The sequence below is a fragment of the Phragmites australis genome, chromosome 12 (genome assembly GCF_958298935.1).
Source record: "Phragmites australis chromosome 12, lpPhrAust1.1, whole genome shotgun sequence".
NCBI lineage: Eukaryota > Viridiplantae > Streptophyta > Magnoliopsida > Poales > Poaceae > Phragmites > Phragmites australis.
This window is the reverse complement of record NC_084932.1, coordinates 31,412,192-31,436,643: the sequence shown is the minus strand read 5'-3', so window position 1 is coordinate 31,436,643 and position 24,452 is coordinate 31,412,192. Positions and strand designations below refer to the sequence as shown.

General features: G+C 44.8%; 1 pseudogene; it reads right to left on the bottom strand.

Annotated features, from left to right (window-relative positions):
- Positions 1-2,144: 2,144 nt before the first annotated feature.
- On the bottom strand, positions 2,145-6,163 carry LOC133886535 (uncharacterized; annotated as a pseudogene).
- Between the last annotated feature and the right edge of the window lie 18,289 nt (positions 6,164-24,452).

Here is a 24,452-nt window from a genome sequence, read left to right as displayed (position 1 = left end):
ATCACAAGTCAACGTGTCGTAAGTTGGAGACTCTTCAATGCTCGAGATCTTCACTTCCCATATGCTACGATCAAGAGCATAGAGAAGCTTGATCGCTCTCTCGTGGTCAGAATAGGGCAAAACACCAGTTGATCGAAGATTGCTAACAATCCCATCAAAGCGAGCAAACATCGCATCCAAAGACTCTCCGGGACCTTGCACAAATATTTGGTATTCTTGGTTGCATGTGTTTTGGCGTCTGGCCTTAATCTGATTAGTGCCTTTATGAAAGACACTCAGAGTAGACTAGATCTCCCGGGCTGTACGGAGGTGCTGAACCCTGTCAAACTCATTTTGACTCAAGCTTGTGAACAAAATATTTGTGGCCTTATTGTTACCCTCATACTGTTTGATTTGAACCTGAGTCGTGCGAGCAGCAGGGATCTCATAGTTGGAATCAACTATTTCCCATATTACACTTCCTTGGCATAGAAGATAAGCTTCCATACGCACCTTCCATTACGAAAAATCATGGCCATCAAACAGGGGAATCTTCCCACTTCTCTCCATGTCGCCTGCGGATCACAAAGCCGGTTAAGGTCAACAAGTGATCAAACCTGCTCTGATACCAATTGTGGGAACAAGAATGGCGACTAGAGGGGGGGTGAATAGGCGCCTCAATAAATTTCTTTCGAAATAGATGGTCTTTTCCTATTTTTCACCCAACGCACCTCAAAACGCTCAAGTGGAAGAAAAAGAATTAAAGAGACAAAGCAAGAAGACTAGTTTCATGGCAACATGACTCCACAGATGGAATATGAACCATAGGTTCCATTCAAGACCATTTCATGTGATTTTGTCCACAAAACTCGCAACTTTCAAAGAAACTAGAGAACATGGACACCAGACAAGGTTATCCTCCAAGATGATAGTCTAGTGGCAATGGGACTCAAGACATGCTCAAATACATGAGTATGTGAGTGTTTAAGCCACTAGCATCAAGAAAAACAACTCTGCAAAGGTGAAAAACTACAGCTCAAAGAAAAGATCTCCGGGCAAGGAACCTCTCCAAGTTGATGATCTAGAGGCAAGGGTACTCAGGACCCATGAGCATACACTCGTATGTGAGTTTTTATGCCTCTAGCAACAAGAAAAATGATCTCACAAGTTGCTGAAATTTCAGCCCAAAAACCAAAACAAAAATCAAAACCAAAAACCAAAAAACTTGCAAACTTGCAAGGAACCAATAGAGAGAAACTAGAAGGAGGGGAATTCAAGCATATGCAAAAATATAAACTTAATTACTCAAAGATGTCAGACCTATTTTAGACGGATTACAAAGATTTATCTCTCAAAAATCTCACCTATTACATAGGCTAAGCACTAATCATTCTCTCCTCTAAAACCCTAGCTCTAAGGCTCTCAAATGGGTGGCACAAGGGGCCTCAAGTGGCTGGTTCAAAGCTCTCTCTAGCCCTACCCCTCTATTTATAGGCCTAGAAAATTTGACCCTTAAGTTTCCTAGTTTTTCCCCAAAATACCCCTCTCTTGTAGTGCACTCCTACCTACCATCGAGACATTTTAGTCCATTTTCTTCTCCATTCATCGGACGGCCGCGCCGCCTTCACGACTTAGCTTCGCCTCGACGCAAGCTACGCGATGGTGCCACATACTCCTCCAGTCCTCCCACGGTTTTGAGGCCAAACCTCGAAACCGCCTGCACGCTTCTCAAAGCGTGACTCACCGCCTTGCTTACACCTTAAGCAAGCGTTTCGATGTCGATGCGTGTACTCTGTCATGCGATCCTGACTGCCGGTAAGTCTCCCCCTCTCCCGATCCCGCGGGCCGCTTGTTATTTGCACCGGCATCCCCTTCGCTTGACTTTGTCAACACGCCGTCTCCATCCGTCTTCAATGCTTTGCTTGACCTTCACGTGTTCAGTTAGGATCACCCTTGACTCCGCCCGACCTCCTTGATCGTCTAGCACCAAGTACTCCGCTTGGCCCCGATCATCCCGCCGTCGACCGCCAAGTTGCATCCATCACCTGCACACCATTAGACAAGCAAACACATATCTCCAACTCCAATTCCAATTAGTCCATAATCATTATGCTCAAATGAAATCTCAAATCAATTCAAATCACATCAAAGCTCATACAAAATCGAAGATCATCAAACCAAATAAATGACAATATTGATCACTCATCACAAGAAAACTAATGCACATTACAACTTGGTTTCTCAACGATGGATTCTGCAAGATAAGATATGTCAGTCTCACCAAGATCAAGATATCGTAGATGGATCAAACTTCCAATACAAGATGGAACACTTTGTACAAGCGTGCCAGTCAAATTCAAAACTCGAATGTATGAAAATCTTCTAAATATTGTATTATCAACTCTCAAAGACTTGTGGGATGCAGTACCTCTCCAAGTTCTCACTTCATATTTCTCCTTATCCATGCTAGGTAACACCAGCATATCCTTCACAGTGACAACTGAAATACGTCGAAATTTACTTGTAATATTAGCTCCTAATGATTCTGGATCTCCGACAAAACATCCTTCTCTAGACAAATAACGAGCAAGCTGCCATAATAGATCATGCACTTTGCATCAACTATGGTCAACATATTTATAATTTGGTTGGAGGAAATTCTGATAGATCAACTCGTAGTAGTATTCTTTTGCTGTATCTTCTAGTAGTTGGCCTTCTTGCTCATCTATAAATCCTTCAGCCACCCACAACCTGATAATATCTTCACGAAAAATACTTTTACCTTCAGGATATATTGCACAATAGACGAAACACTATTTTAAATGTTGTGGTAGCTCTTCGTAGCTTAGATATAAAGCACCTCTTATTTCACTGGGAAGGTTGCCCATGGACCATGCATCTTTTCTTAAAATCTTTTTCCATTCATTCTCTGTTTGATCTTTGCTTGCGAAAACTCTAGCGATAAGCTTTATTGCAAGAGGAAGACCACCACATTTTTGAACAATCTCAATCCCTATGTCCCGTAGATTCTGCACTTCTTTCTCTTCTTTGATGTTCATGCTCTTCCAAAATAACTCCCATCCTACATCCACTGACAGCAAATCAACTCGATGTGTATCATCCACCCCAATTTCTACAGCAACAGTTATTGAGAAAAATAGGAAAACTTTAATGTTTTCGTGGGCCTTTGGCCTGTCTCCTCTTTGTGGCCCGGGCCCATTCACGATGAGCTCTTAAGCTCGGCTGGCGCTAGGGTTCGACGAAGGGCTCAGTGGGGGCTGGCGGAGATGCTGAGAGAAGGAGGCTCGGCGGCGGCGCAACCATCTCCGGGTCCTTCGGGCTTGGGAGTTCGGATGGCGTCGCCCTTGCGCCTACTTGAAGGTCAGCATCCTCTCGGAAACGGCAGACGAGACTGGAGTATTCCTCTCGGTTTTTCCTCTCTAACCTCTCTAATCCCTTTGATTTGGCTTGATTTCTGATCTGGGACCGGAGCTTCTATCTCTCTGGAGTTGGTGCTTCGGCATTGGGAGATCGAGTGAAGGAGCAGCTGCTCCTGGTGTTGTTTGGTGCTGCACCGCTGAGGCTCGCCCGCACTGCAGTGGTAGTGTGGTAGAGGCACTGTATCTCCGTCTTCCTCACTCCGGCGGCAACGACGGGCTGTTGGATTTCTGGGACATCGGCATAAGCCGTGCCTTGCCTCTCTGATTAATTTGTTTGAGTGTGTAGCACTGTGAGTATATCAACCTTCCTCTCTCTTTCTCGGTTAAATTGGACAGCTTAGATGTGCATGCTTAGTTGCTCGATGATGATGAGATATGTAGATATATAGAGCAAATTTCTTGAGTTCTATAATTGTGATATGAGATGAGTTTGGCTCTGTGATTCACTGCCTTCCCCTGGAGGTTATTTGAGTGATGTACACTCTGTTCCTGCACCTTAGGTCATCTGTGTGATCCCAGTATGTGTGCTCGTATGTTCTCAGGGGTGTTAGTTTCCTCTGGTATTGAGTTTTGATATGCTGGCAGTGTAGAACTGTCTTTGGTAGCAGGTTGCTCCTTTCCTGTTATAAGGCCGTAGACTGCCAGCACTGAGAAACACTGAGAATTACTGAGAAACACTGAGAATTACTGAGAAACACTGAGAACTCTTTTTGATCTGTCTAATTCTTTTCAGTATGATGAACTGAAAATTCTGAGAGCTAGATTAGACTCTATCTGCTATTGTGGCACTCTGAAATTTTGCTCTAGTCATGATGCTTATTGTGGAACAATTTGGGAGCAGAACATTTACAGTTCTGGAGCCAATTGTCATTTCATTTCTGAGAGCACTAATAATTCTTTGTCACATCTGCTGTCCAATTTATACATTACTCATGATATGTGTTATTTCAGTTCTTCTGTCCCTTTTCATTCAGATCATGTGTATTGTTGATATACTATCTATATCTTATATTCTTATGTATGGAATTAAGGAATCCATGCTCTTATTTTCTCAATTTATTCAACAACAGTGTCATGTCGAGTAGTTACTAGAATTATCCCTATGGCTGCAGCATGCAGTGGAGTTCTCAGTAGATTTGTTCATGTGTCAGACTGCCAGATATCATCCAACATAAGGAAAAAACTCTTATCTTTAATGGCTGATGCTAGATTGCTTTGGAGCTCTCCAACTGATTCGCCTTGCTCTTGGTGTACTCCAATACATCGAAGAACCTCCTTTAAGAGGGCAACTTCAGAATAGTCTTTGGAAACACAAACCCATCAATGTTTGTTGAAGATCCCTTTTATCTTTTGGTCGTTGTAGATTTTCTGAGCTAATGTCGTCTTACCGACTTCTCCCGTTCCAACAATAGCGAGCTTGTAAAACTTCTTTTTCCTTATGTGCAAGCACCAAATCTACTACTCTCCTGCAAGCATATATGAACTCCTTACCCACAAGGTTGGAACTTTTTCTCAGTTTTGGTGCTGAAACTTTTTCAGTAGGTTGTGTATTGGTGAGTGATAAAAATACTTTGTCCTTTACAATAGTCTCTATTCTTTTGTTCAGGTTTCTAACACTACTATAAAAGCTATTTTTCGAGATACCTAGGTTTCATTTCTACAGCCGGTTCATAGGACAAACCGCCTGAGTAAGTGGTTGCGGTACTGTGCAGTTATAGACCACCTGTGAAAACTAATTTTCCTAAGAGGTTCATATAAGGAACCGCCTGTGAAAATAACTCCATAAATAGTGCATCCAATCGGGTAGCTCCATTCACACAGAGAGCTCTACTATTCAAACAGTAGAGCTCAAGGTGGCGGCGGATTTGGAATGTAAGGGGGGAAGGTTTTGTTTTTGAATTCTTTGGAGGAGCCATCTAAGGTAAGGGTATCTCATCCCCAGCTAGTATTTTTTTTGAAGTTTAGATTTAGATTTAAGGCTTAATTAGGGTTTAGATATGATCTAGAGATGCTCATGGTTCTTGCCATTTAGATCATCAAATTAGCTAAAATTTATTGCCAATATTGATTCAATTGTATAGATTCACATGATTCTAGCATTATATTTCAAAAATGTAGCTAGAATTTGAAGTTTTTTAGCCTTAGGAGGTTTCATCATGAATGAGGATTTTTCTCTCTAGATCTAGATCTCTAGGGAGAGAATAATGGATTCACATTATTTTGAGCCATAAATTTATGCCAATGTAGATTCAATTGCGTAGACATATTATAATCATAACATGGTCATTTTTTCTTTTTCTAAAAAAATCTTTTTTTATTCTGATTCTCAAATTAATTAATTAATGTATCTAATTTTGTGGTTGAAGTTAAAGATGGACAGAGCATGGTTGTACGATGCGCCAAGACATGAAGAAATATACATCAAAGAACTCTCTGCTTTTATTGAAGCTGTCAAGAAGGATGCTTTGACTAAGAAGACAAAGGAAATATACTATCCATGTTCTGACTGCAAGAACCAGAAAGTGTGGGACAAATCAAACATAATCAAATCACACTTGATCTTGAGAGGTTTTGTTAAGGATTACACATGCTGGTACAATCACGACGAACAACGTACAAGTGAACCAAACGAGGACATTGCTGTTGATCAAGTGGATGGTGATGATGAGGGAGTAGTCGAAGGCGACATTGATGTTATGATGGATCATGATACTGATTTTGATCTGGAAGAAATGTTGCGTCATGCAGAACCACATTTTTTTAAGGGAAATGCGAGGTTTAGATAATTTTGAGGCGTTACATAAAGCATCAAAGGAACTTTTGTATGAGGAATCGAAGGGTTGTGATAAGGATTTTACGGTGTTGCATTCGGTGCTTGAACTTCTAAGGTTGATAGCCAGCAATGGATGGTCTAACAAGAGTTTCTCGGATCTACTGAGTCTCTTGGCAAACATGCTTCCGAAGTCTAACTCCTTGCCCACCACCACTTATCAAGCGAAGAAGCTTATCTGCCCGTTGTTATTGGATGTGCAAAAAATACATGCGTATCCGAACCACTGTATCCTCTATCGTAAAGAGTACGAAGCCTTGGATAGATGTCCAGTGTGCAATGCGAGTCGGTACAAGAGAAATGATGATTGTGAGGATGAAGATGCTTCCGCCAACGCGAAGAAGAGGAAGAGTAATGCTGGTCGTGACGAAGAAGACACTTCTTCCAACGCAGAGAAGAAGTCCTACGATGGTGATGTGGTACCTACCAGTGATCTCCCGCTTGCAACGTTTGTACTCGAACCTTTGGGACTCTAAACTGATACGTTGGCATTTCGATAAGCGTAAGAAGGATGGAACTAAGCTTTGATACCCCGCTGATGCTAGCCAATGGAGAAAATTCGATGCCATGTATCCAGAATTCGCTGAAGAACCAAGGAATATAAGGTTCGCATTGAGTACCGATGGTATAAATCCTTTCGGTGACATGAGCATCTCACATAGCACTTGGCCAGTAGTCCTGGCCATCTACAACCTTCCTCCATAGCTATGCATGAAGCGGTAGTACCTTATGCTATCCATTCTTATCCAATGACCGAAACAACCTGGCAATGATATATATGTGTTTCTAGAACCATTGATGGAAGATATGTGAAACTGTGGAACGAGGGGGTCTGGGTGTGGGATGAGTTCCGACGACAGTACTTCACGCTAAAAGCCATGATTTTCGTTACCATCAATGATTATCTCGCCCTTTTTTCCCCTTTCGGGATAGGTTAAAGGGAAGCAAGGATGTGTAGTGTGCTTGGATGAAACCGTGTCTGTGTACCTTCCGTACTCACAGAAGGTAGTGTACACACGATACCGACGGTTCTTACTCAGAACTCACAGATACCGCAAGATAAAGAAACATTTTGACAACATGGTTGAGGAAGGTACTGGCCCAAAACCTCGCAGCGGGGCACTAGTGTTTCAAATGGTCAATAGCATCAATGTTGTTTTTGGGAAGCCGCCAAAAGGTAAAACGAGGAAGAAAAGTGAGACGCCGACCAGCATGCTGTGGAAGAAGATATCAATTTTCTTTAAGTATTTTCCCTACTGGAAAGACTTGGACGTCCGTCACAGCATTGATGTCATGCACGTAGAGAAGAATGTGTGTGATAGCATCCTTGACCTCTTACTGGACATACCGAGCAAGACAAAGGATGAAATCAAGTCACGTAAGGACTTGTGCATTTTGAAATCAGGCCAGGGCTACATCCTGAAGACAGACCAAATGGGAAACATTATTTTCCTCCGGCTAGCTACTCTCTGACACCTAAGACGAAAAAGGCACTGTGCAAGTGCTTACGTGGGGTGAGAGTCCCGACTGGTTACTCATCTAACATTAAGAACCTAGTCTCGATGAAAGATTTGAAGCTAATTGGCATGAAGTCTCACGATTGTCATGTGATGATGACACAGATGCTCCCTATTGCAATCAGGGGTATCAAGCCAAGATACATAAGGTGGTCATCACACGGTTGTGTCACTTCTTCAACGTAATTGCTCAGAAGATGACCGATGCTAAAAACCTGGATGATCTACATAGTTACTTGGTAAAGACTTTGTGCCAACTTGAGATGTGCTTCCCTCCATCCTTTTTCGATATCATGGTACACCTCTTGGTTCACATCGTGAATGAGATAATTTCACTGGGCCATGTATTCTTACATCAGATGTATGCGTTTGAGCGGTACATGGGCATTCTCAAGAGCTATGTAAGGAATCGTACTCACCCAGAGGGTTCCATGATCGAGAGATACAGTACCAAGGAAGTCATTGAGTGTTGCATCGATTACATAAAAGATTCTAAACCGATTGGTATACCTGTATCTCGACATGAGGGAAGATTGTCTGGAAGAGGGACCAAAGGAAAGAAAAGATTCATCGATCATGATTACAAAGCAGTGGAAGAAGCACATTTCACCATCTTGCAGCAGCTCCAGATAGTGACACTGTACGTCGAGTAACACCTGAATGAGCTTCACAAAAAAAATCAAGGCCGATCATATGATTGGATCTTGAAAGAGCACAAGCGTCGCTTCACTACATGGTTTAAGAACCAAAATCTTCCGGATGCTGAATCTGTAGATAACAAAAATGTGAAAATATTGACTTGTGGTCCATCAAGTTTAGTTACGTCATGGCAAATGTTGATATTAATGGGTACACGTTTTATACCAAAGCAAAGGACAAGAAGAGCATGATCCAAAACAGCAGTGTTCGGATAGAAGCCTATGACACAACAGGGGAAAAAGTCACCTACTATGGGTTCATAGATGAAATATGGGAACTCGACTATGGAGTGAATCTGTATATACTTGTCTTTCGGTGCAAATGGGTCAAACACCCAAATGGCGTTACGGTGGACAACTACGACTTCACAACTGTCGACCTTAGCATTGTAGGCCACAAAGATGACCTGTGGGTACTCGTTGATCACGTCACATATGTTTTCTATATAATCGACCCCGCAAATGAAAAGAAGCACGTAGTTGTTGCTAGAAAACAAAGAATTGTGGGAGTTGAGAATGTGGAGGATGAGGAAGAATACAATCAATTCGACGACGTGCCGCCTTTCGGAGATCCACAAAAGATCAAACTTGCAGAAGCAACCCTAGATAGATCTGTGATGCCCTACATGCGTCTTGATGGTGTAGGAAAAATAGTTCAAGGCAAATAGTTAATAGAACATTGTATCCAAATATTCAAGTTGTATGCTTTAACTGTCAGAGTACGTTGCTGAATACTGTACTATTTCTGAAAATATCATTGTGACCAAACAAGTTGATGTTTTGCATTATTTTACTCAAAATGTATCCACAGTCAAGGACTACCTCAAACATCATTAGAAAGCTAATAGAATATTCTATCCAAATATTCAAATTATATGCTTTAATTTAAGAAGCTTAATATGTAATAGAAGAATATTTTAAAAAAATAATCATTGCCAGTTCTAGCGAAAAAGATATGTTTCCACAGACGGTAGACCTAAGGAACCGCCTGTGGAAATACATTTCTACAGGCGGTTCCTTAAGATAACGGCGAGTGAAAATGGTTTTTCATAGGTGGTCTGTTTTAAGCCTGTCAAAATTGTTCATTTCCACAGGCATTTGATCCCAGATAAATTGGCTAAACACCTGTGAAAATGAGTTATGACCCACCTCTAAAAATTGCTTTCGTAGTAGTGTAATCTTGGCAGCAACCTCATGACGTGTTTGGAAATTAGAAAGGCAAGAGGGAAAGGGAAAGGCCACTACATGTACTTGATTTCCTTGATAATGGCGAAGAATCATCCGGCAATAGCTTGCATCCTTTCAATCTAGCCAAGCCAATAATAATATCGGCGTCATGCATAGCATCTCTTAGTTGACCAAGCCAATTGTTAACAGCTGGTTCTTCTATGTTCCTTCGCTCTCTCAAGAGAATTTAGATCAGAGAGAAGTTTACTTAGCAAATTACTTTTAGCCACATAATTACTTTTATTAAAGAATCACTCTCTCAAAAAAAAAATTAGATCAGAGAGAACTTTATCAAACAACACTCTGATAGAGTTGCCATCAGATAGACGTGAGGGAGATTCACCAAAAACGTTATGGGCTGGCAATGAATGCACAAATGATTCAACCAAAAGTTAGCTCATATGATCAACCCATCACTACTTTAACTTGCAGCAGACTGAGCCCAAGGGAGATGAAAACTAACTGATAAACCAATTTATATAACGAATAGCAGAAGCTAGCCAATCACCAATGGAAAACCACAGATCACGCTGCTACATCTAAAAAATTGGAGAAAGATTGAAAAGGCAAAGTGCTTGCTCATCGAAAGAAAGCTGGTTCAATCACCGGCTATAAATAGAATGATTCAGCAGAAAATAAGAAGAGTTACAGTGGGAAAACGTCTCAGTCTTGAGATCTTGAGATAGTTAGATGACGTACAACAGTGTTACTATAGCAATCATAAAATTTTAGTTACCACATCATATGTAAAGGGGTAAATAGCTCAAAATACTCTCATATACACATGATTGTAATATAATTTTAGAGATAAGTTGGTAATTTTCTTTGCCTCTTCTCTCTATAAAATACGCCCTCAAGAGGCAGGCAGGGGATCCCTCTCTGGACTCAATCAGACAGCTTTTCTCCCTGCTCGTTCCTCCCCTTTTGGTTTTCAGTTCATTCTTAAGTTTGAGCCACCTCGTTGGAATATGCGCTCGCCGTATTCTGTCTGGAGCCCACTTTCGTATCCTAACAGATGGCGCCGCCAATGAGAATACCAAATATAGAGTTTTGTTGGAAGGAGGGAGCAAGAGAGTAGGGGGAACTACTTATTTCTGCTCTGCACATTCCTCGGTCTTCTTGCAATGATGTCATCCGTGCGTCTCTCATCTTATGAGAACAGCACCGAGCATCACAAAGCAAGGCACAGCAACGGCGAGCGGACAAACCACCAGGAGGCAACGTGTCGTTGCGGTGAGCAAGGCAACCATGGACGCAGTGTGCACGCCATCCGCCGCCACGCTAGCATGTAGGCCGTCTCCAGTCCCAGCATGCCGCCGACGTGTGGGCTAGGTACTGCTTGACCGCGCGCATGCGCACACCGGCTCACACCTGGCGACACTTGCAAGCATGAGCCGGAGCACATCCTCGCACACCCTCCAGAAGGAACACGAAGACCTTTCTGATCCCTCCGGTTAGGTGCTAGGTACGCATCCTGGTGTTTTTGGACTTCTTGTTGGGAAGCGTTCACAATGCAACAGTGTCGAACAGGTGAGATATGCAATGCGATGGACCCGTCGTAGTGGCTTGGCACACTTTTGACTCATCACGAGCTAGGTATCTGCTCCTATCACTAGCTAGTACATCATGTAAAAAATACCGACAAAATAAGAGTATGAATCTATGCACTCCATCTTTTTCCTTTATTTGCAAGGACATATTCACTGTACACATACAATGTGCCCGACTCATAAATCTTCGGTAGCACGCGTGGCTTGCACGTTATGTGAAAAACCAAGTCACAGGCTCACAGCAGCACAGGTAAAAAATAGTGGCCGTGCCCTTAGCCTTGTGACTGCTGGTACACGCACATTGTTGGCACCCCTTTTCATGTCTTGAGTTCCGCACCGAGCGTGCTTAGGGAGCTTGTGGGTCTGGCAGACCTATAGTTCACTCCCGCGCAGCATGGCTGCAAAAGTCAGGATCCAGTACATAACGTAACTACAGTCAGATCATATGCAACCTGACCGTCACGCGGTCGACCACTGCCCCGGCCGCTCATAAACTTTTGTGTCACGACCCAGGCTCACCCCGCGGCGAAAGCCTGTGCTCAATGGACCTCAGTCACACGGCCAACACGCGGCAAGCCTTCGGCCACCTGCGGAGGCCTCCCGACATCAAGCCCTACGTGGAGCCATCAGGCGCCCTTGCCGGTGGGTGGAGCTCAGATCAGACGCGCGGAAAGGAGAGTCAGGATCCGAGGGTCCACCTCGCACGTGGGGCTATCTACGCGGCGCGATGCCACCCGCCACGTCGCGGGCTCTGAGAAAACCACACGCTCGCACTCTCGCCAGGCACAGGACAACAAACATCGCGTCCACCTGCGGCGGCGGCGGCTATTTGCTGCTGAAGCCCGAATGCTTGCCGCCGCTTGACCCAAAACGGGAAGGCTCTGGCCCACCTGCGGAGGCCTCCCCGCTGCGAGGCCCGTGCCGGAGGGGCTCCGACCGCGAGTTTTTTTATATATTTTTTCGATTAAAAATTTAAATAAATAGATTTCTCGTGAAAAAAATTGTAAAACTAGACGTCTGCAACGGCTTGAGAGGGCTACAACCCTATAAGAGCCTAATCACTCTCTGAGAGGACGGATGACCTAACCGCCCCCTCAGAGGGCGATGGGTAGACTACTAGCAGTGCTCAATAGTCAAGGAATATAATTGTCACATTGAGGAAATAGAGTTCGCTCACCGGAACCTGTCATCTGCTTTTATTGCTAATGTTATGTACAGGGAGATTGTGGACAATCTAATGTATGAGCCACGATCAATAATCCGTGCTATTGAGCGAAGGTTCCAATACACGATAAACTATGCGAAAGCATGGAGGGCAAAATAGAAGGCTATTGAGATGAGGTTCGGAACATATGAAGATTCATATCACAATCTACCTCGTCAATTAGCCATAATTTGTGGAAGGAACCCAGACAGCTACTATGATATCAAGCATTACCCCTCAACTGATGCGGAGTACAGCGGGAAACGAGTATTGCAGTGTGCTTTCTTTGCATTCGCTGCAACCATCAAAGCATTTGGGTATTGTCGACCCATCATATGCCTGGATGGAACATTCCTGACTGGGAAGTACAAAGAACAGATATTGTCTGCAATTAGGGTAGACGGTAACAATCAAGTGCTGCCACTGGGGTTTGCTTTCGTGGAGAGTGAGAACGGGGACAGCTGGTATTAGTTCCTTGAGCGGGTGAAATATGCTATTGTTCTTGACCGATCAGATGCGTGTCTGATTCATGATAGACATGCAGGGTTGTTGCAGACTTTGCTGGATATGCAACATGGTAGTGTTCGACGGGCTGTAGTAGCACAGTGGCCCGACCTGAAGAGCAGGTGGTGCATGCGCCATATGGGTGCGAACTTCTACAGACAGTTTAAAAACAAAGAGTTGATGAAGCTTTTCAAAAAGTTGTGCAGTCAAAACCAGCAACAGAAGTTCAATGCACTATGGGCAAGACTGGATGAACTAACTCTAAAACAGACAGCGGAGGCTGCATCAACTGGTGATGAACCGATAGCTCTTGGACCTCTCCCAATAGATACTCCGTAGATAGTAAGGAGGTCAGGGTCAGCTATTAGGAGCTTTTCACAGTGGATACGTAATGAGCCAAATGAAAAATGGGCTTTGCTGTATGACAGTGGTGGGACAAGGTATGGAGTAATGACAACAAATCTTGCAGAGGTTTATAACTAGGTCATGCGAGGAATGATTTCTCTCCCACTTGTTAGAATTGTAGAAGGCATTTTGCATGGGACTTGTAAGTACTTTATTGATCGGTACACAGCTACTAAAAATGTAATGGAGGACAATCGTATGCTGTATGGACGGATACTATATGAGTATATGGAGAAGACCACAAAGAAGGCCCACATGCATCACGCAAATCAAGAGGAGACTACGGAGCATAGGTTCAGTGTCCTATGCCGAGATAAGGGTCAGAGGGGTGGAAGATGTGAGCGACATGTTCAAGAGTGTATGCTAAGGAGTGGGACATGCATTTGTAGTTACCAGAAGCCACAATTACTACATAAACCTTGTACGCACGTCATAGCTGCGTGTGCGGAGCACAATGTGCTTCCCAGGCAATATGTTTCAAAGTACTTCATGAAGGATCAAATACTGAACACCTGAAATCATGAGTTGTATGGTTATGGCATTATTGACACTTTTACAAGTAATCCAAGGCCTTCAAGAACCTATGTGCCTAATTTGGAAAAGATAAAGAACGCACCTGGCCGCCGACAAACTCGCTGGATTCGCAACGATATGGATGAATCCGAGGCGGATCCTAGGGTCAAGCGATGCAGTTAGTGCAATAAAATAGGTCACACGTACAAGTATTGTCCTAAAAATGCACCTATTGTCTAGGTGAGTATTATGACGTGTTGTAGTGTGATTGTATTTAGCGTAGCTTGCTGTCTTCATTGTACTTCGATTGCTAGCATTTGAACCTTTATTTGTAAGTACATGTCGCAATATGTTCATGTTGCATATAGTTGTATATTGAATTTTCATTCAATGTATATTGTTTCTATCTACATCTAGCAATGCATTAATGTACATGTCTTTCAAATGCAGATATGGCGGACCCTGTGACCCCCGAGCTTCTGGACCCTGCAGTGGACAAGTGGCACCGCAGCTTCTTGTCCACCGAGCACCAGACGGAGTTAGGAGTGTTCCGACCACGGGGCCCTGGAGAGCTGCTTACGATCGACGATCGGTGGAAGCACAAGTACTTCGATACTTTCATACGAAATTGCCATATCATTGATGTAATTTCATATCATTGATGTACTTCGATACTTTTAGGTTGGCAGCGGCGGGACTGCTACCGCTTTGCCGTTTGGTTGAGGCCCGATCGACGGAGAACCCCGAGGCAGCGGCGCGTCGTTTCTACTTTGACCGGTCGCTGATAGCAGCACTGGTTGACCGATGGAGGCTGGAGACACATACGTTCCACCTCCCTTGCGGCGAGATGACCTCGACCTTGCAGGACGTAGCCTACCTCTTAGGCCTATCTTGCGCGGGAGCTACGGTTGGGGTCATCGATATGGATGCTGACTGGATCAACATCATGCATCAGCACTTTGGCCCAGTTGAGCGGAAGGCCGACGCACCCCCCCTACGTGCCTGAGTTCTTGTCCGATGCATGAGGGCCAACAAAGAAGTGGATCCTACATTTTCAGGTTCGGTACAATACAACCTCTCATTTACTATTCGAGTATCTAGTTATGATCATTATTGACACCTGTCATATTTGCAGCCTGCGTACATACACCCCCAGGCCAACGCAAACTCGGTCTCCAGGCATTTGGAGGCCTATCTGCTTTGGATGTTTGGGTGGGTTATGTTCACCAGTGGCTAAGGCCACCTGGTTGCGAGGACGCTTGTGTCGTACGCCAGGTTGATAGTGGATGCTGATGGCGAGGAGGTACCGCAGTTCAGTTGGGCATCTGTTGTCCTTGCTGCGACGTATCGGGCGCTCTGCGACACGTGCACAAAGAAGGAGCCACTAGCCACTTTTACCGGGTGCCCACTTCTTCTGCAGCTGTGGTCCTACGAGCGGTTCGCCATAGGCAGGCTAGTGGTCGACCGCTCCCCGTACATAGAGGAATGGTACGGCGAGCCGGAGGAGGACGCGCCTACCATGGCCTCGATGTGGTGTCGTCGTCGGGTATGTACTTTTTGTTAACACTTTCATTGGCACGCATGTTATTTCTAACGATTTCTAACGATGTTTCTCACACAGCCATACTGGGCACATGAGCAGCCTCACAGCGCTTATGAGCATTTTCGATCTCAGTTCGATAGGCTACGTCTGGACCACGTAGTATGGCAGCCGTACAACATCTTGGCCGTCCAAGGCCGTGCGAGTTTGGGTTTTCCACCGTTGTGTACCTGCAACGAGGAGAACTGTCTTATGAAGGCACCGCTTGTCTTCAACATCTACGTCGAGGAGTACTCACCGCACCGCGTCATGCGGCAGTTTGGCTGTCACCAGGCATTCCCTCTCGTCCACATTCGTACTGTCCCCGTGCATGTCCATAGGTACATATGCATAATTAAAATTTTTGTAACATTCGTCTTACTTTGAATTATATTTAACATGGTTCACTTGCAGGTACACATGCAAAGGCCAGCCGACTGGCAACCACTGGGCAGATCGCCTAGCCCCATACATGGCAGCATGGGCCCAAGCACTACAGGATGTCGTGGAGGAGGCGTGTCCCTTCGACGAGCGGAGCTTCAACGACTACCTATGGTGGTACGTTCCACGTATACGCACACAGGTCACCTACACCCCTGAGGGTCTCCGGCCCCACATCACGTCGACTACAGAGGCATACCCAGTCCATTGGGATGAGGACGCTGCATTAGCGGTATGTTTCACTTACAAGTCAGTTGTCCATACTCAAGGAACAAAACCTGTACATTTAAATTGTTTTTTTCTTGTTCGTATCTGTAGGCTAATATCATTTACGATGTCCATAGGGATGCAGCTGGTACCATGGACCGCCTCCGGCAAGGGGTGCTCCTCAGTGCGTTGGATGTCGCGGGCTTCGTCAAGCGGGTTTTGGACAAGACCACGCGCGCCTTGAAGCTTACCTCATGCCGATCCACCACAGATGTAGCTGGAGTGCCTCCCAGGTTTAGTGGGGTCCACGCCGAGTCATCCCGGGGGTCAGATGTGCACCGCCGTTCATCGGTGTCGGCACCCACACGACCCCTTTTACCACGTCATGCAGGCTCGGAGCAAATAGGTACGAATTTTTAATTTGCACGACGTTGAAATATATTCGTTTCTTACTGGTGCAATGATTATTAAACTTTTATTAGGTGCACCTACACAAGCCTCGACACAACCTCGTAGACCGAGCCCTATGCGTCCACCCTCAGGTATTGGGCGCCCCCTTCATCCCCGTTTTCGATATATTCAGCAAATTCAGCTAATATTGTGCACATGTTATTTCGGTGATGAGGCCGGCCCGTCTTCAGCTGCCCCACGCCCCATCCCACCAGCACCGTTCGAGCCATACTACGGCACGCCCGCCTGGCCATCTTCTGCTGTACCGGCATACCACACAGGTACAATTGTGCATTTTTTACTACTACTTTCATTTCCACATTGTCCATATCTAATATAATTACTTATTCGCAGGCCCCTCCAGCCAGTACACATGGACGCCAGCAGATCCTTCACAGTCCTCGTACCCTAGTCAGGAGGATGAGACTGGCCCGGACCCCGCGTACGACCTCGTTCGGGACTTCTTCGGGGGCACACCTGACTACGACGTCCTCCAGCGGTCCCAGGTACCCAGTGCTCCACTTCGGACACAGCCCACGCAGGACGAGGCCTCGACACCGGTGCTCCCTACTAGGCCTACCAGACAGGTCGGTCCACTCGACCCCCTCACCTACTCCAGGGGCCACGTGAGGATCAACCAGTGGCATCAAGACCACGATGGGGGGCACGGCCGATGGCAGCGGGGGAGATAGTAGTAGAATTTTACATTTGTTTTTGTAACTTACATATGCATATTCGATTCGCGATCTACTCTTACGTATTCAGACGCGTGTAATCTTTATGGTCCACTTAGCATGTCGTAACTGCATTTCTTATTCCAATGTGATGGCATGCTAGTTGCATTTCTTAATCCGACATGACCACACGCTACATTCTATCGTCCTCACCAATGTATATCTTATAAAGCTACTTATACACGAAGTGATAGTTCGCTTACTCTGTCGGGAGTGTAACTTTAATCACGAAGTGACCACACTACTGAACTTTAACCATGACATGACAACACATGTCTCCTTGCGTAAGCTTTAGACAAGAAGTGACAACATCGAACAGCTTTTACCACACAATAAATGACAACATAGGTACCAATAAAAATGGAATCTCTGTCCATCGTCAATGACACAACTTTCCCATTCTTCAAGATGGAATCCAATGCTCCTGCCACTCTCTGAGCCCTTGCACTCACTCCTTTCTTCAAGAGCGAATCCAATGCTCCTGCCTCCCCCAACCATAAATAGCTGAACCTCCATACGTTGATGCACCACTCATTTCTTAGATCTCTAAAGTGCAATATCTTCCTCAGCTCCACCAAGCCCACCAAAGAAACATTGGGGGATTTTCATCCCTCAAGGTATCGAACCACTGATGTGCTTCTGTGGTGACCCTTGCTGGCTCCGCGAGTCGCAGGACATCTCATACACCTATGGGATGCGCTTCTTCGTGTGTGCCAACTACGAATATGAGAAGCCTCAACATGGAACATATGAGTATTCACCGGTATAGCAACAGATATCAGCCACATCTCTGCTGATTTCGCACCCTGTTTTACTAACCGCTCATCTTGTTCTATTTGTTCAGTCCCCTCCACCGCTCTGTGATTTTATTCAATGGCTCAACAATGAGCAAAATGAGGAACAGAAGCAGTGGGTCGATATGAACATGAGGTGGAGAAGGGAAGCTTACGCACGTCGGGAGTACGAGCAACAGCAAGAGGAAATTCGCCTAAAGCGGGAGGAAGAAGAGCGCATGAGAAAGGAGGCGCACGACCAAACCGTGGCTCAGGCTTGGGAGGCTGAGAGGGAAAGGAAGTGGGAGAGAGCCCGCCGTGCTAAGACGGCAGGTCCCGATGCCCTCCGAAAGGGAAAATATCCTAGATGCACTCAGTAGAGAGTATCTAATGTAACCCGACATACTTCCACTCCCTAAGGCATGTTATGATTAGGAGCGGCGCACTAATAAGTAGGTCTTAGTGCGAACCGTACATGCCACCTTCTTTTCCTCATCATGTCATCGTAGTTACAGTCTTATGTAATATTTTCACCCTATGTTTAATATTATGTTTGTCGCCGTTTGCACCACATACGCGCGTAATATGCTGCAAGTGCTTCACATATACAATTTGTTCACAATTACTTATTTTTTATTCTTTGACAAATACCTAACCTACTCCAAATTATCGCTTCCTCAGTATACCATTTTCACTCCTCTTCAGTCTTTTTAATTCCAAATTTTCTAAATGCCCTGTTTTAAATTTTGATGAAATACACAAAATTTTGCAATTTTCGCAAAAAAATGCCATTACTGCCCCCTCAGAGGGCGGCTAGGCTGCTAACCACCCTCCCTGGCCCTACCCACCCCTTGAGAGGGCGGTTAGCACCCTTGCCGCCCTCTGAGGGGGCGGTTAGGCCACCCGCCCTCCCAGGGGGCAGTTAGCAGCCCTAACCGCCCTCTCAGGGGGTTGCAGGCGCCTAGTTTTGCAATTTTTTTCACGAGGAATCTATTTATGTAAATTTTTAATCAAAAAAATATAAAAATAAGAAAGGCCCTCCAACCGCCTTGCACGGAAGGCTCTGGAGGGGCTTCAGACCCCTTCGCATCGTGGCCACCAGGCTCCGAGGCATTCAGGCATGACGTGGCCTAGGAGAAGGCTTCGGGTTGCTCTGGTACAGGTACCTACGCCACTCCTGTAACACTGTACAAAAACTTACGTGCCCTGGTCGAACTCGCAACCACCCCCGCACGAGCTAGCTTGCTCTGGCTAGCCTCTGGGCATGTTGATTGTCCTGTGTTCAACTTGGGAGCAATTTGTTTAAATAATCATGATATAGCTAAATGTTAAGTGTTTCGGTGATTAATGTTAAGTGTTTTGGTGATTAATGACAACCGTATTATTGTGACTAACGTGTATGTTTTGAAAGGAATAAAAACTCAGTTCACAAGGATCATATAGGTATTCTTGGTCCCTTATAGAATTATATTGGATGATCAAAGGATATGCGCATCAGGATTAAGGATCTTCTAGTTCTAAGTGTCACAAGAAGATGAAAGACACTTAAAATAGTTATAGGTTCCTTTTTAGTTTTTTGACTGTACTATAAAGGGGCTAAGAGTTGTAGCTTGACTTAGTTGAGTCTAGACTTAGTTGGATGCATACTTGTGAAATTCTAGTACTAGATAGCTTAAAAAAGCCCATGTGTGAGAAGTTAAGAAGTTAGAGCTCAAAGTTAATTGAATTAGATGAGTCTCAGAAAAAATGTTCTCACTGGATGGTCCAGTGTTGCACTGGAAATACACACCAGAGTAATTTTGTGTTCTATGCAGAAACATGAAGACCTCACCGGATGGTCCAGTGTTAGAGGATAAAGCACATCGGAGTATTTAACAGAAGAGTTGTTTTCTGAACAAAATTGAAGTTAAGTACACTGGATGGTCTGGTGTTAAAGGAGTGTGAACACTGGAGCATTTAATAGAACATTTAATTTTTTAGAGAAGATGAAGGTCAAGGCACCGGATGATTCGGTGTTGAGAAGTTCAAAACACCAGAGCATTTTTCAAGACTTGGTGTCTCAGTGCAGAGAGAATTGAACTCAATGGATGATCCAGTGTATGATTTTGAAGATCACCGTAGCACTTCAGGCAACGGCTACTGACAGCTGGCTCGGCCAGCTTTTGCAAAAGGCAATGCACCGGATGTCCAGTGTGTACAAGGTTATGTGCACCAGACCTTCCGGTGTTCACAGAAAGTTTGGATGGTTGGGCAACAATTAGATTTGGACCTCTATCCTATATATACCCCCTTACTCAATTTCATTCATCTCTCTTGCAACCAAGAGAAGTTCATACACTGTGTGTGTCATCAAAAAGCAAGAGAGAGCATTTGAGTTGATTTCCAAGTTCTTAATTGAAGATTAAGGACTTCATTAGTACTTCTAGAGTAGCAAGTGTGCATCTAGCTGGAGTCTAGTCTTGATGGGGATCAAGTGAAGCCTTTAGCTTGTTACTCTTGGTGGTTGGCAATACCTAGCCGGTCTTGGTGATTGGAGGTGTTCTCAGTGAGCTATTGGAGTTCTTGTGGGAACCCCGGGAAGTGCTTGTATTTGGTTCATCTGTATCCACTTCATTTGGAGCATATCTAGACAACTGAGTAAATTTGGTCACATACTCTCTTACAGTCATTGATCCTTGCTTCAATCTCATGAATTCTTTCTTCTTCAGACGAACATCTCCTGATGACACATGATGAGTGCAGAAACTGGACTTGAATTCCATCCATGTGATAGCTACTGGGTTGTCATGTGCAGCGCAGTATGCTTCCCAGCAGTCCAAAGCTTGACCGGCGAGTTGGTGCGAAGCATAGAGAACCATCTCTCTATCAGAGCACTGTGCAACTTGTAGCTTCCTTTCTATGTCCTTCAGCCAATCATCTGCATCCATAGGCTCCACTGCATAATTGAAGACTGGGGGCTGAGTTCTCTTGAATTATCCAAGTCTTGATGGTTGGTGTGATTGAGAAACATGAGTTGATTGTTGCTGCTGCATCTATACCATGGTTTGAACTAAGGCTTGCAAGATTTGAGTTTGCATAGCCATCTGTTGTTCCAAGGTCATGGGAGGTGGCGGGGGTGGATTCTGGTTGTTGTTGTTGTTGTCCTCATAGCTGTCACTGATGTTCCTTCTTGTGTTAACCATCTGATTGGGGTTGGAAAGAGATAGGAATAGGTAAGGGAGACTGGAAAAGATTCTAGCTAAGGGAAACCCAACTATATTATATTATATAGATAATTAAAATGTGACTGTGGATAAGGTGCCAAAGCATTCCACAGCACACATCAACACTCAAACAAAAAATCCAAATCACACACTTAGCACCACAACAATTCTCACACTACCATTATTATCCTTAACGATTGAATCAAACGTTCTACTCTAACGTTTCTTGAGAAAAAGGGAAAATCCTCCTATAACTCGAAAAACTAAAACTAACATAAGCGCGGGGTAAAAAAGATCTTCAAGTCTTCAGCGTTGTGGTAGACGATTCTTCCTTGTAGCGGAGAGTCTTCAACTTCATCATCAGAATCTTCATACAAGGTAGAAGCTTCTAGTGAGATCTTCAAGTGCATCCTTCTTGATCGGAGAAATCGGGAGAGAGAAACTGAGAGGTCAGAAAAGCATGGGATGGTAACTATGACCTTATGGCACGACCATTCTATCTAGGCTTGCGGTCCTACAGTCAGTGTAACTCTGATACCACCTCTGTCACACCCGATTTTAACGGCTAAAACCAGATGCGGCTTATGTGTGCCTAGGATGTTCAACACACATAAGGACGTCACAGGTGAAGTAAGAAAAGCAATACTTTAACTTACAATCGTTAAACTCTTACACAAGGTCTTCACCTAAACAACTCTACTAACCAATCTATAACTATTAAACGACAGCAGCGGAACGAAAGCATCGGCGACCAAGCACTCCACAGGCACCGACCGGAAGACACACTCCTAGAACATCAGGTCGTCATCTTGAAAGTCTTCCACCGAGCAGCATATGTATTCTGGCAGATAGCAAGGGTGAGCACATGGAGTACTCAGCAAGTGTGGGAAAATAATGATATGCAGGCTTTCAACAAGAATAGCCTATCACACGGTATTTTTGTGTAAATGGAAGTAAAGAAAAGATATTTGAACTCAAAAGTATTAAACAGTTATTAAGTGAATGTATCCCATATAACCAACCAACCAACCTACAAGGTTCCCCACCTTGCAAACCACAACCTCCTAGTACTTCCTGTACCAGAACCATAACTACAACCAAACTCATAACCATACCATAACCATTCCACCACCAACTAATCATGTGAGGATCCAAGTCTCTCATGACCGTGAGCACGGCTGATATATCAGATTTTACACTCTGCAGAGGTTGTACAACTTTCCCATGAGTCGTGATTTCATCACCTGCAAGTAGACGACTAAAGTCAACATGTTGCAATGCCGGCCAAGCACTATACACACGCCAGTGGTGTGTTGCCAGGAGATCACTACGAAGCCTTTACAAAGAATCCTCCCAGTATGTGTCACCAACACTCCAGGTTTCACCGCTAGGTGCTACCACCTAAAAGCCTCCTCTTGTGCCATGTGGTTTCTGAGAATTACCTTCCCTCATCCACGCATCCCATCTGGCCCACACAACACTGGAAGAACCCTAATTAATCGGCTAAGCCTTCCCATATCAGTCTCGTGTTTGTACGGAACTTCTCGGGTTGTCGCTCCACGAACCGGTCCTTACTTAGGTTACTTGAGCAAACACTAAACCAACATCATAACCATGACAACCATCAAAACCACTTTGCTCAAGGCCTAAGCTTCCATGTTGCTAGACCATTAACACATTAACGACCATTGTTGCCTATGTTCATTAGTCAAGATTATGACACTTCTCAACATCCCAAAAGCATGGTTAAGCAATCTACCCATAAAAAACACCTAACCATAAATCATCTAGGTTCCAAGGGATGATAAGGGAAAATCTAGAGAAAACCCTAACATAGGTGACTACCCATCATATTGACTGTGCATGCAATTTTGTAAAACAAAACATTTAAAAATATAGGTTCAATACGATCAAGGACACTTGCCTTCTCCTTGCTGCTGCTCAGTATACTCTAGCTCCTGCTCTTGATGTTCTTCAAACTGATCCGGGGCGTTGACGACTAATCGCACAATTACCGGTAAACACACAAACAAGATACACTAAGAACAGAGCACAGAACAAAAGAACAACGAGATAAAACCTATCTAGAAAGAAAGAGCACTGAAAAATGAATCTATCGGCGACAAAATCGCTTAAAACGGAGCTACGACGAAAAAGTTAGGGCTAAAACAAATCTAGGGTTTAATCTGAAAAAGAAAAGGCTTATTTTGAATAAAACAAAAAGTTTAGGGACCTTTTTGTAAAAATAGGGGACCTAATTGTAACTATGGAAAAGTCTAGGGACTTAACTGTAAAAAGATAGGGCTCTTTTGTTATTACAAAAAAGTCTAGGGGTCTTTCTGCAAAATTACCAACTAAAGGAATTATCTAGAATTATTTTTGTACTGGAAAAGCTTGAAATATTGACTGGGCTGCTTTGGCTGACGTGGCACGGTGACAGGGATGACACATTAGCAATTTTGTTGATGTGGACGGTGATGTGGCGTGTGAGGTGGCTGAGATGTTGACTAGATCAAAGGATGGACACGTGGCAGCACGGTATAGGCGGATGAAGGGGTATCCTTTGTTTTAGTCTAGACCGCATGTTGCTAATCGGACGACTGAGGATGGATCGGGCGGCTGAGGGAGTTTGGGGACAGATGGACACTAGCGGGGAGGAAGTCCACGGTGGAGCCGAGCTTAGGCACGGCGGCGACACGCAGGAGTTCACCGGAATGGCGCTCCGGTATGCGGATTGCGACGGCGAGCGGCGGATATGCTTCAGGAGGGTAAGGGGGTTCCGATTGAGGTCTTACCGAGAGCGGTGCTACACGTGAGAGGTCCAGCGGCGGTGAGGAAGGCGGCGGCGCACGGAAAGTCGTTGAGATGGATGCTCTGGTGGTCAGGGAAGTAAATCGACGACACCAGCGCGAACAGAGGACAACGACGGAGGTATAGGGCTGCTCGACGACGGCAGAACAGTGCTAGAGCATCGTGGCGGTGACTATGGTGACGACGAGATCGATCTCGGCGATTTGGCTCGGATCTCGACGGGTTTTGGCGATGGGAGATCCGAGGGGGATGGATGGGGATATATAGGCGGCAAGAGGAGGTCAGGACGGGCCAGGACACTCAAGGGCGGCGGCACGGTGTGATCGAACCGGACTCGAGTGGAGTTTGTGACGAAGACGACCGGCGTGGGTCCACGCATCGGTGAGT